Source organism: Eupeodes corollae, chromosome 1 (assembly GCF_945859685.1).
Source record: "Eupeodes corollae chromosome 1, idEupCoro1.1, whole genome shotgun sequence".
Taxonomy (NCBI): domain Eukaryota; kingdom Metazoa; phylum Arthropoda; class Insecta; order Diptera; family Syrphidae; genus Eupeodes; species Eupeodes corollae.
The window spans coordinates 144,067,299-144,080,513 of NC_079147.1; the positions used below are offsets into that span (position 1 = coordinate 144,067,299).

General features: G+C 34.6%; 1 protein-coding gene across 5 annotated transcripts in view; it reads left to right on the plus strand.

Annotated features, from left to right (window-relative positions):
- The window catches only part of LOC129946722 (extracellular sulfatase SULF-1 homolog), a 336,741-nt gene that overhangs the window by 117,800 nt on the left and 205,726 nt on the right, over positions 1-13,215 (plus strand). For all 5 annotated transcript variants that reach the window (XM_056057007.1, XM_056057043.1, XM_056057036.1 and 2 more), the window contains one exon: positions 5,283-5,313. The gene's annotated coding sequence lies outside the window, so the exon portion shown is untranslated. The remainder of the gene's footprint in view (positions 1-5,282; positions 5,314-13,215) is intronic.

Below are 13,215 nucleotides of genomic sequence, written 5' to 3' on the forward strand. Positions count from 1 at the left end.
TTTGGATTAAATTGGTCACTTGAAATTGAAATTGTTTTATAGCATTGTAAACTATTTTTACAGATTTCCTTGAGGTTGTTTTGATTCACAATTTTAGTGTTTTTCAGATGTATGTACATATCTACCACACAACCGATAGCTGCAGCCTAATGGAAACCATGTCTATTCACCATTCACACTTTAATTGCGGGGCTAGAATTGAAAAGCTACACAAATATGTGTAGTAAACGACACACGGCCATAACTATGAAGTTGTATTTTAATGCTTTTATTTGCTTGAGAGATTGTTTGATTTTTGTTTGTTTTTTTTTTGTTTTGCGTTTTGTGTGTTTTCAAAAAGTTAAACTGAAAAATTTATAATTCCACCTGGATTTAAAATTAACATTTTATGAGTCAAGCCAAACGAACATGTCTCGTGTATACGCGTAGTAAAAAAAGGGTTTTATTTTTGTTTTATTAAATGTGTTGTATACAAATATGGGATTTTTATGATTCTGACTGGTGTCACACTGGATGCAATTGACGCCCTCCAAAAACATGAGATTGGTGTTTTGATATTCAAAACATGATATCGCTGTTAAGCTAAATGTATTAATTATGTACTTTTATATCGTACACAATGAGAGTGGTGCTGATGAAGTCGTAATGTTTTTGTTTTCAAGTCATCTTAACGATGATGATGGTAAAAGTGATAATAATAACATTCTTATCATTGTTCTAAACAACTTATTGTGTGAGGAGGGAATTTACCTCCGGTAGTAATTCTGGTTAATTAATGGTGGGGTTAACCCGATTATATTAAATAATGTAAATTACCCATGTATGCTAAAGACGCTAAAAAAGCATCAGCTGAAAGATACAAGTTGAAGTAAAATATATCAACACTGACCTATAATTGAAGCGTATAGACGAAGAGGTAAGTAACATTTTGCAACCTTTGGAGATATAAAAACTTCCAAACTTATTTCGTAATCTAATCTCGGAAAATGTTCTTGATAAACAAATACAAAAAAAATATGTTCAAATGGCTACTACGAGCACGTTTACAGCAGTCGCTCCTTAGGACCTGATTCTCAATGACTCGGCCACACAACCAATGCAATGACTTAACACAATCACAGAGAAGATAGGCTAAAGGCTTAAAAACGCATGAACGAGGCGGCGAGGCCAATCGACTGGCCCATTTCTTGTGGCATAATTCTGTTGTAACATCGTCACTGAAGGTGATTTTGCAAAGAAATGGGGTTTGTATAAGTTTAATATGCCAAAGACACAGTGTGAGCATTAGGAAAAGAGGGAAGGGTTAGATAGGAGGTGTCGGTGTACATTGGTTTTAAATTTCCGAACATTGCAATGACAGGGAAAGATAGAGCGTGGGAAGGCGTTCCACATTCGAGTAGTACGGCTAAAAAAGGAATCTCTGTACTTCATAGTACGGCCGAAGTTGAGCTCAAGGCTAAACTGATGACCATTCCTAGAAATGCAGGTATTACGGTTAAATTGTTTAAGGGGAGGAATGCAACTAGCTATTTCACTAGAGCATAGTCCGTTTAAATAACGGTAAAAAAGGGTGAGGCAAGCAACCTTCCGTCGATGTTCGAGTGATGTAAACGAGTTGATGATGTTAATGTCACCAATAATTTTAAAAGCTATTTTTTGAATACTGTCCAAGAGGCTTAAATAAGTTACTGGAGGACCAGCCCAGAGATGAGAGTAATATTCAAGTTTCGGACGTATAAAGGTTTTGTAGATTGTAGCCAGATCAGACGGAGAGACAAATTTCTTGCAACGTCTCAAAAAACCTAGACATCTTGCTGCATTTTTGGCAACATCGCGCATGTGATCGCTCCACAAAAGGTGGTTGCTGATGCACATTCCGAACATGTCAAGATTTTCCGTTTCGTTGATGCAAGTGCCACGCAAAGATAGTGGCAAAGAGGGTTTATCTTGCTTCAACGAGGCGAGACAGCATTGCGTTTTCGAAGAATTAAATTCCACAAGATTTCTAATTCCCCATTGTATAATGCTGTGTAGGTCGGAATTTAATGAGCTAATCATATTTTACCGTTGCAGTTCCACATCCGAAGAGGAGGGTTGTGAGTCTATAAACGAATATGAAAAGCTGAGAGTGCTATAGTCAGCGAAACAATGTATTGGATTAGAAGTAGCAGATAGGAGATCATTTATAAAAATGAGGAAGAGGGCCGGGGACAAAACAGAGCCCTGGGACACACCAGCATTTATTTTATGAGTTTCAGACTTGAATCCGTCCAAAACAACTTGTATTGAACGGTTCGAGAGAAAATTTCTATTCCAACGAAGAAGAGATTCGTCGATACCGAAAGCACGCATTTTCGATAAGAGAGCAAGATGCCAGACATTATGAAATGCATTTGAAATATCAAGTGCAATAATCTCTCTTTCTCCAAAACGATGTAAGGATTTGTTCCACTGTTCGGTGAGATGAACCATGAGATCACCAGTGGACCTATTGCTACGAAAGCAGTATTGCCGGTCATTAAGAAACTTCCGTTCCTCAAGATATTTCTTAAGCTGATAATTAATCAGCGTTTCCATGGCCTTAGAAAGAAGGGACGTTAGTGCTATCGGTCGGAAATTTGTGGGAGAAGTAGATTCGCCTTTTTTTGGGATTGGATGAACAAATGCAGTTTTCCAACTACTCGGAACGAGCCTAGAAGAAAAGGATAGATGGATAAATGTACGCAGTGCTTTTGCTAGCGTGTAAGAACTCTTCAGAATAATAGCGGGGATACCATATGCGCCAGTGGCTTTTTGAATGTTGAGATCTTTAAGAACTCTCGCCACAGTTTGAGTACGAACAAAGATTGGTTCCATAGAATAATTTACGCGTTCAAGAACTTGGGGAGTCATGACACTATCTGGTAAGGTGGAATTTTCGAAGAAAGTCTGTTGCGTTAAAATTTTCTATCGACTTGAAATCTTTAGTCAGCTTGATCAAGACAGTGAGAACGCCACCACCGTGAAATTGATGGATTTTGATTGTTTGCTACAAACTCCTGATGTTCTTGATTGAAAAGTTTGCAACAGATGTTTCTTCGCTGTGTTTTTCTTTAAGAGATTATACCAATTAGTAGACTAGATCTTGTGATTTGAATCCTTCTGACATTTTTCTCTGAGACTCATGAAAAATCAATTCTATGCCAATTGCCTACGATCAAATCAAGACCTAAGATGGAAGAATTGCAGCTGGAAATGTGCCAATTTGCCCATTGCCAAACTTGAAATTTTCATGAAAATTATACGTTTCCGGAACCGTCTATAGTTGACGGTTATTTGGCTTTAAGCGTTTTTCGGGTTTAATGGCATATTCTTTCCACTTAACAATTTTTGTTTACACTTCAGAATTTTTAGAACATAGTAAACTTATAGCAAGCTTCAAACTACGATCAGAGGCTCATCGAAAGTGCATGTGCTAATTGTTAGTAAAAAAATAATACAATTATAGCCTAAAATAATCACAAAATACAAAACAATTTTAACATTTAACTATTACAGAACAAAAAATAAAATGAGAACGTTTACGATAGTGAAGCACTGGTTCTAAACTCTCTTTCGACTTAAAGCTTTATTCTTAGCATAGTTAGTTGTATGGATGTCAATATGTATAAAGTGTAAAGTAAGTAAATGCATCAATTTCACCATTAATGAGTTTATGAAAAAATACTAAGCCATAATTAACACGCCTTTGATAGGGAGATTGCATTTGAAAAAGCAGAATACGATGTTCCAAGGAAGACCCTTTAGGTCAAAGCGAATGAAATTATGTTGAATAGATTCAATACGTTTCTTATGAATTTCGAAATAGGGAGCCCATACAATTGCTCAAAGAAAGGGTAACATTGGGAACATTGAACTCCTTTGACCGGCGTTTTATAAAACTAACCATAGAACTTGCTTTGCTAAGAATAAAATAAATGTGATGTGTAAATTCTAAGTTGGAACAGAAATGAACACCTAAATCTTTAAATGTGGAGACGCGCGCAGAGTTTTTGCTGTGATATACAATAATCAAATTCGTCTGGGATTTTAAAGGGTTGAGGGCAAGGGCTATTTTTCCCATCACCAAAATGAGAACTTCACTTGAGCGTAGACATGACGATGCGTCGTAAAAAGACATGCTGAACAGAAAAAGGCCAAGATGGCTTCCCTGGGGAACACCATATTGAGCAACAAAAGGTTCGGAAAGACAGTTTCTAAATTTTACCTCATAGGATCTGTTTTCAAGGTATGATTTAATCTAAGCTAAGAAAAATAATGGAAAACCAAGAGCTTTAAGTTTAAATAAAATAATTTCGTGGCTAATTTGGTCAAAAGCTTTAGAAAAGTCAGTGTATACATACACAGTCAACTTCATAACCTTGTTCTAAAGCGTTTGAACACATGTTTGAGAATGTGATGAGATCTGTAACAGTTGATATTTTTCTCACAAAACCATGTTGCTGTTCGTAAATGAGATTCTTAAAAATGTTTCACTTTCACAAACTACTTGTTCAAACAATTTAGTAATGCAAGAAAGCTTTGCAATAGGCCTTGCTTTCAATCGACTTGTTACCTCTCTTGAAAATTGGTGTTAGAAATGATTTCTTCCATAAGCTTGGAAATTTGCCTGTTTTTAGAGAAAGTTTAAATAAGAACTTAAGTGGTTCAACTAAGGCATTACTACAATTTTGTAATACTATCGGAGGGATGGTATATGGGACCGGCTAAACAGGCATCATACAACGCAGATAAAAGATCAAGGACCATACTCTGTACCTGTAGCACAGTTATGTGACTACAGCTAGTTTGTTAATAGGAGTGAAGATTATGGAAATATACTTCATCAACTTCTACAGGGCTATTAACAAATGATTTACGAAAATTTGTTGCGAAAGCGTTACTGATATCAACAGTTTTATCTAATGAAAGGTTTTTGTAAGTGAACTTAACTGGAAAGCCATCTGATTTTTTCTTTAAGTTTACAATTTTACAAATTTTTTTTAGGATTCTCTTTCAAAGATGTACCCATATCGCAATTAGAAAGAGACTTAAATTCGTTAAAAAGTTCAAAATGAAAAGAGAAGTTGACAATGAAATAAACATTTATCTCTTTTTTTTAATATGGATTAAAAAATCTTAGTGGATTTATTATATTATACTATTTTTTTAGGTTAGTTGTAAGCAGAACCTTCGTTTTAAGCTTTTAAGCATATCCTTCTTTTTGAAAACCACTGTAATTTACTTTTTCTTTTTTGTTTCAGGAATAGAAAAAAAGCGTTCACATCCTTCAAAGTAAGTATTCAAATAAATTCGTAGTTATATCAATCATGATATTGAAATTCTTTAAACCAACGCAACGTTAAACAAATTCTAACATAGAGAATGACTATGCTCCCTAAAATCGAAATTAAAATTTAAGAAAAACTCCCTAATAAAACTATGAACACGAAATTTTAAATAACTATATAATTAATAAATTTAAAATTCAATTTTTTAGATAAAGGTAATGCTTGACATTAAATTGGGCCAAGGTTTGGGTTTTAGGTTAAGATAAAAAGTAGTGGTGCTAAATGATTTGGGGAACTACTGATTTGACAATGAAAAGGTTTGAGAAAGAACTTTAACTTGATAACCTGTTTTGAAGATAAGAAAAAATGAATATGATAAATTATGGAGGAAACCCAATTGCCATCAGCTAAAATGTGATGTGATTATTCATAAGAAAGTTGGTCAAAAGCTTTAAAATAATCAATTTAAATAGAGTCGAGTTCTTGAATGGAAGTATATTATATAAATATTATATATGTTGTTGATTACATATAATATTTTTACAGTTACAATATAAATTAAGATAAGCAAATTTTTCAAAAACCTTGGGAATACAGGACAAATTGGTCCTTCCTTACAAGATGTACAATTTTGCTTCCGCCGTTCTTTCCAAAAATATGACACTTTATAGAAAAAAATGATTATTCAAAGCATTGCCGATAGATGTCCACTACTTTCTTAAATCATTCGGGAAGCGTACGAACACCGCGGTGTAAAAATTTTTCATTTTTGGAGGTAAACCATAAATCGATGCACTTTTTGACTTCTTCATAAAATCGGAAGTGTTGTTTAGCCAGGTCTTGGGCCATTGATCGAAACAATTGATAATCAGAGAAAGCAGTGTCTGGAGAATACGGTGGATGGAGTACGATCTTCCATATTTCTCTTGGTTTCAACTCATTCGCAACTCAAGTTTCTTCTTTCTAAATCATACCGATTTCTTTGAGATGTTTTTAAATGGCTTGCTGTGTCACTCCCAATTGACTTTGCCAATTCGTCTTGAGTTCACTCTGCAGCTTCGAAAACTCTCTCTTCAACCACTTTGCCACTCACTATTCTTAAAGCATTAAAACCGCTGAAGACATGTTTTCTCACTAACGGAACCTCTGGAAAATGGCGAGATTTCGAATACAACTTAACGATGCACCCACAATTAGATGAATGTTTGATTAGGGCTATTTTGACGGAGGTCCAAATTTACTACCATGCATCTGTGATCTGATTATTTCCATCATTGCAAAATGGCGGAAGCAAAGTTGTACTCCTTGTACTAATTGCAGACTTGTTTTTAGAGACTTGAGTAAAAAATATCTTCTTCCATATATTTGGGTATGTACCCAAGCTTAGAGAAAGTGCAAATATGCAAAGAATGGAAAGATGCTTCTATTGAATTACACATTTTTTCGAGATAATTGTAGGAATTCCATATGGTCCAAAATAATGATCATCTTTAACTACAGACAAGTAATGTAAGATGTCTTCATCTTCAGGTTACACGCTTTTAAGCCGATTGATAAATGGTTTTCAAAAATGAATAGAGTGCTTTCCATTTAAAATTGTTTAACACTTTTACTGTTTCTTGCAGCACCAGAGATTTTTTTCCAAAGGTTGCATTTTTGTAAGCACAAACAGGGACATATACTCATAAAGTGGAAGCAATCTTCTTTTGCTTTCAAATCACTTAGCGTGCAAAACTGATTAAAGCTGCCGTTGTATGGTGATCCGTTTAAGCTAAGGATTTCACATCTTGTTTTCAATATTAAGGATATTTGACTGTAATTCAGCGAATAATGAAAGTAGTTTGATTCCATAAGATTCAGGTTCAGCTGTGAGTAAGGAATCCTGCTTTGTACTTTTCGAGCTTCTTCCTTAAGAGCATCGCGTTCCAAGTTTTCAAAGCTTTGTATGATTTAGCAAAATTCAAATTTGATGAATTACGCGATATTGTTTTTCAACACGCGTTTCCCAGAGCTTTCCGTATCGACGTCCGCCAGTCCTCGTTTCTTAGCTCATAAAGTGCCGTTTTTCAGTCGGATAAAACCTTTAAAATGTAGTCTGCTTATAATTTAAGCGTGCTAGGAAATATTTTTGGAAGTCCTGTTTCCAGATACAAGGCATAGTTGGGTCTTTTGAGGGGTAAATTAAAAAGTTTCTTCAAAAAACATCAGTGAAACTCTTCTAACTCCTCGTATTCGTTGATTCCCATACCTGGGCAGCATAGCAAAGCAAACTTTTTATAACAGCATTAAATATCTTGTATTTCGCAAATAATACTATTCGTCGGTTTGAAAATATGTTCCTCCAGGCTAGATTTAACAAACTTTGTGAAGTCTTGGCTTTGACATTAAGGAGATTTTTAAAATCTATTGTTTTATTAAAAATCATTCCCAGGTACTTGTATTCACTAGTAATCTGTAGAGGGTTTCCTTTAAAATGCCAATTTTATCCAGTGTGGTCACGTGCAGATTTCGAGAACACCATTATTTTTGTTTTATCTATATATTAATGACGTGTCCCCATTTATCTCAATAATCAGCTAGGCGATTTATCATTAGTTGGAAATTTTCATTGGACTCAGAAAGTAATACCAGGTCTTCAGCATATAAAAGAACATTTACTTTCAAGTCAGCAATGTAGAGACCTCCATGTAGATGAGCTTCTACATCATTAATAAAAAGTGCAAATAGAAGAGCACCTAAAACGCATCCTTGTTTTAGACCAGAGTCCGTTTCAAACCATTGCGAGTACGTTGAACCATCCCAGATAGCTGCTTTTGATTGGGAATTCATTTCCTTCACAATTTTAGTATGAACTTTCTAGCTGGGAAAGTTTATAGAAAAGTGCATACCGATTTACCAGGTCAAAAGCATACTTATAGTCAACGAAAAAAGCATAAACTTTCTTATTCCGTGCTTGGAATGCTCTAACGATGGAAACCAGGCCATATACATGGTCGACGCGACGGTGGCCTTTTTTTCTGAAACCAGCGTGGAATTAGGTCAGGATATTTTTGGGCTCAACCCATGTCTCAAGCCTGTTAGCAAGTACACCACAAAACACTTTTGAGATGACGTTCATAAACGATATGCCCCTATAATTTTCTACATTATGAATGTCTACTTTTTTGAGAATAGGGAATATTAGAGCTTTTTTAAACGATTAATTTTCCAATTTTTATTTGTTGAAAAGCTTATATAACTAAGGTTTCCTGTTATATTATCACTTTTTTTTTTTTTAATATTTAAACAAACTTAGATGTTAACGACTTTTTAAGTATTTTTGTGAGTTCAACTTATTTAAATTTGAAAAATTCGCAGGAGCGATATAACTTTAACAACAGTTTTGTAGTACAGCTCACTTGCTGTAAGTCCATGGAGATAATATGGTCTAATAATCAAAGCTCCTGTGGACACGATACTTCTAAGTAGGACTCGTTATTTGGTGTGAACCAGTTCGGGGCCAGTTATAGCTATCATTTTTTCCATCATTTTTTTCAAGAATTAAAATCGAAAGTGCAAATTGTAGTGTTCATTTATTTTTATTTTTAGAATGATGGAATTCTATCCAATGAACAGCTGATTTCACAATTCAAAATAAAATCGTTCCTCTGATGAAAGCGTTCCATTAGCTTTATATTCTCACCTGCCAGTTAAACCTTTAATGATCAACTCTTACCCAGCAAAATATTTATCCACAAACAGAAATGTTTGATGAAAATTATAACCAATCTGTCAAAAGAATTCCAATGATTGATTTCAATAATAAGTCCCAATAATAGCTCTAACTGGCCTCTTAAAGTCACCTGAAGAAAAATATTGCTATGATATGATCAAGAGTAAGAGAGAAAGTTCAACAAAAAACGAAGCAGGGCTTTTGAATGTAGACATAAAAAACAAATCTTTCGAATGTAGCGATAGTTCAACTCAAATAATTTCAGTTGTAAGGTTAAAAGGAAATGTATAAGAAGCGTAGAAGTGTTTCTTCTCTAGCCATCTTGTATTCGCTGCAGTTTAAGTGCAATCTAAGTCGAACTTAAAAAAAAACGAATTTCGAAAGGCCACAAAAAATACCTTGTAATCAGTCTTAAAAAACGCATCAACTTCTTTTTTGGACAAGAGATTAATTTCTTGAACAACAATCCAAAGCTACCGAAAAAAATGAACCTACAAATTTCACAAATCATTCATAACAAAATAAAACAACTCAAAAGGTACACACGTAATATTTTCCTTCTTAAAAATATTATTCACCTGATCACCTTTTTGTTCTTTTGTTAAAAAACAACAGCAACAAAAAAGTATGTAATTGTTAAAAGTCCTTCTTGCCGCTGCTATTCTTATAATGCACTAACAGTGTTAAACTTTTCTCTATACAATCTTAAAAAAAATAAAACCTTAAAAACATCCAAAAACAAAAACAAAACCAAAAATAAAACATCCAAACTGTAAAAATACAAGTTGAGGTTTCCAAAACAAAAACTGCATCCGACCAGAGACCAGACCCAATCCGACCAGACCAAACCAGACCAGCATCATGGTTTTGGCTTCACTTCTAGAACAGGTTTCTCTTCTTTCTTCTTCTTTAAAAAATTAAAAAGAACATTCATTGTAAAGGCTTTGCTATCCTTTGTGCTTTTTTCATGGATTTTATTCTTGCCTTTTGCCCTTTTTCGCTCCTTTAAAGTATAAAATCTATATACCTTGAAAAGGGGTATCATTCATGTGCAAAGCCAGGGATGGATTTGTGAAGAAGACAAAATAGTATCATCGCTACTTTTCCAACTATACGTTTTATTTTGAATAGTCCGCTATTTGATTAGCTGTCACCTTAAAAGCTATCACTTTTGACATTTGACAGGTAAAAACTACCCGATTTCCTAAAATGCAACAACATGCGCTTCAGTAACGTATTAAAAAAGTACACATTTCCTACAAAAATGCAAAAAGTTTTGCAGATCCCAAGCTATAAAGTGTTCCAATAAGAAGTTTCCTTTTTAATAGCCCACTTAATGATAAGCTGTCACTTTAGAGGCTACCATTTTTGACATTTGACAAGTAAAAACTATGCCATTTCTAAAAATGTAGCGATACACGCTTTAATAATGCATTCAAGTAGTAAAAATTAACTACAAAAATGTTGAACACTTTGCAATTACAAGTTCTATAGGGAAAGTTTCCTGACCGTGTTGTTTCTCGAAAAGCTAATCACAATTAGCTACTTCAATCTTTTAATTTAACACCTTTTCACATTTTTGAGGGGCCAAGGGAAATATTAAGTCTATGCCAAAGCTTCATAATCGATTTTGGACCTTTAATATGGGATTCGTGAAGTTATCACATGTCTTAAAATCACGTCTTGAAATGACGAAACTGATGCAAATTGGTTTAAATCTTTAACTTAAACCCTTCCCTGAAAACTATCACAAAACTTGCCTCTATGTTTCAAGAGAAATGATATCCACATTTTTTTTAGAAGTCTTATGAAAAAGAAACAAATTCGAATCTAGACTTGTTAAAATGACTTTGTTCAAACATTGGACTTAGATTTTTTTCTAAAGGCTCTTAACAAAGCTTATTTCGGATGTGTTCTAAGCTAGAAAATGTGAAAAAAATAACATTTTCTTTCTTATTTGGGAAAAGTTTTGATCGAACTGTCCGAGTGTTGACAATGAAACTCGCTGGTAAACTGGCAAAATCAATAATGTTGGGATTGTGACTTTGGAGTTCGGTTAACACATCACATGAAGACGAACCATCAACTATTTATAGTTTTTTTTTTATTTTTGATTTAGAACCTACTTTTTCCAACCGTCATGACGGTCATAGTCATCGTCATCTTCAACCTCTATACACAACAGCACCAACGTCATTTTATAGTTTTGCTGTACCGGTTTTTGGTTTTGTGCTTCCTAACTTGTCTTAAGGTTAGTTTGCCTCTGTTTACCTTCAATATTTCCGTAACTCAGGGAAGGGGTAAGTATCTATACCTATAGGAGCTGCATCAATGGTATAGATACCTACAAAAATAGGAAACCAAGACAACGGCCAATAATAATGAAGAAGGATCGGTCACGACTTACATATTAAAAGTAAATAATCGTCCCGTATCTGGACCTAAGATGTATAGTTTACCTAGTAAAGTCGAGTTGAGCCTCGAGGTTACCTATACACTTTAAACGCCGACCGACCGAAGAGAAGGATGGAGGAGCACAGAGGTCGTTTGCAATTGCAATGAAAATCTGATGGGAAAGTTGTTGTCGCGAATTGCATTGTCCGTTTGTGCTATTTTAGTACTTTATAGTCTTTTTTATCTTGAAGTTTGTGGGTTCCTACTATGTGAAGACTTTTTCTTGAATCTTGCATTATTCATTAATATTATTGTTTAATCTACTTTACGAAGCTAGATGACTTAAACAGAGTTGAAGAAGATGAGAAATAGAACCTTTAAATTTTTACCGATACAATTTTAGGTTAAGTTAACTTTGTTTTTCGTGTCCTTTTGAATTACAAATGTCACGGCACCTAGCTTTATTAACCAAAAAGCTACTAACCGCCAACACCCTGGACTTGTTTCTTACCTCTGACCCTAATAAATACAAAACCAGTGTATTATTGCCTATAGAAACATCAGACCATTGTATCGTATCTGCAAAATTATCATGTCTAAAAAACAAAGAAAAAACTCCTATGAGAACCGTTGGCAATATGAGAAAGTCAACTGGGAAGGTCTCAATGAATTCTTTAGGAACTTTAATTGGTCACTTTGCTTCCTCGATAGTGACGTGAATTCCAGTGGACATATGGTTACAAATTTAATTCTTTGTTTCGAGCTGTAAAGAGTTTATTAGGTTGAGAGATGTAAGTTTCCGTTGTTATCAAGCCAACCCGACGGAGAAAAAACGTAATAAGTTCAAACAAGCTAGAAAGACCTGTAATGGTCATATTCGACTAACCAAATTTTTGCATGATCAGAAATTAAGGCAAAAAATACTAAAATGTACCGAAGGTAGTATAAAAAACCTTGACATACACAAACCCGCTGGCTCATATAGTATTTCCCCAATTGTTTTGAAGAGGTGTTCTTCATCGCTGGTAAAACAACTGCGTAAACTTTTTCATCTTTCCTACTCTACAGGTCTCTTTCCGAGCGGATGGAAAATAGCATTTGTTCTCTCCCTCTGACTACTTTCCAAGTTCATGGAAACGCTGATTAATTATCAACTCAAGAAATATCTCGAAGAACGGAAGCTTTTTAATGACCGACAGTATGGCTATCGTAGAAATAGGTCCACTAATGGTAATCTCGTGGTTTATCTCACCAAACAGTGGAACAAATCTTAACATCGTTTTGGAGAAAGTATGTTATTGCACTTGGTATTTCAAAAGCATTTGATTGTATTTGGCCCCAAGCTCTCTAATCGAAAATACGAGCTTTTGGTATTGATGAATCTCTTCTTCGTTAAACTAGAAATTACCTTCCTAACCGTTCTGTACAAGTTGTATTGGATGGTTTCAAGTCTGAAATTCATAAAATAAATCCTGGTGTCTCCGATTTGTCTCCAACTCTCTTCCATATATTCATAAATGATCTTTTGTCTGTCACCGACGACAGTTCCCTCACCTTTTCATATTCGTTTCTAGATTCACATGCTTGTCCTTCGGATGTGGAACTTCAACGGCAGCGTCAGGGTATGATAAGCTTATTAAATTCTGATCTTGACAGTATTGTCCATTGTATACCTAAAAGAAGTTTAAATCTCTTGGACTTTAAAAATTAAAGGCAAAGATATCGCTAGAGCACTGCCGCAATGTTTCATTTATCGATATTTTTACAAACAATGTTCTGTCGAATTAGCCAGTTGCATTC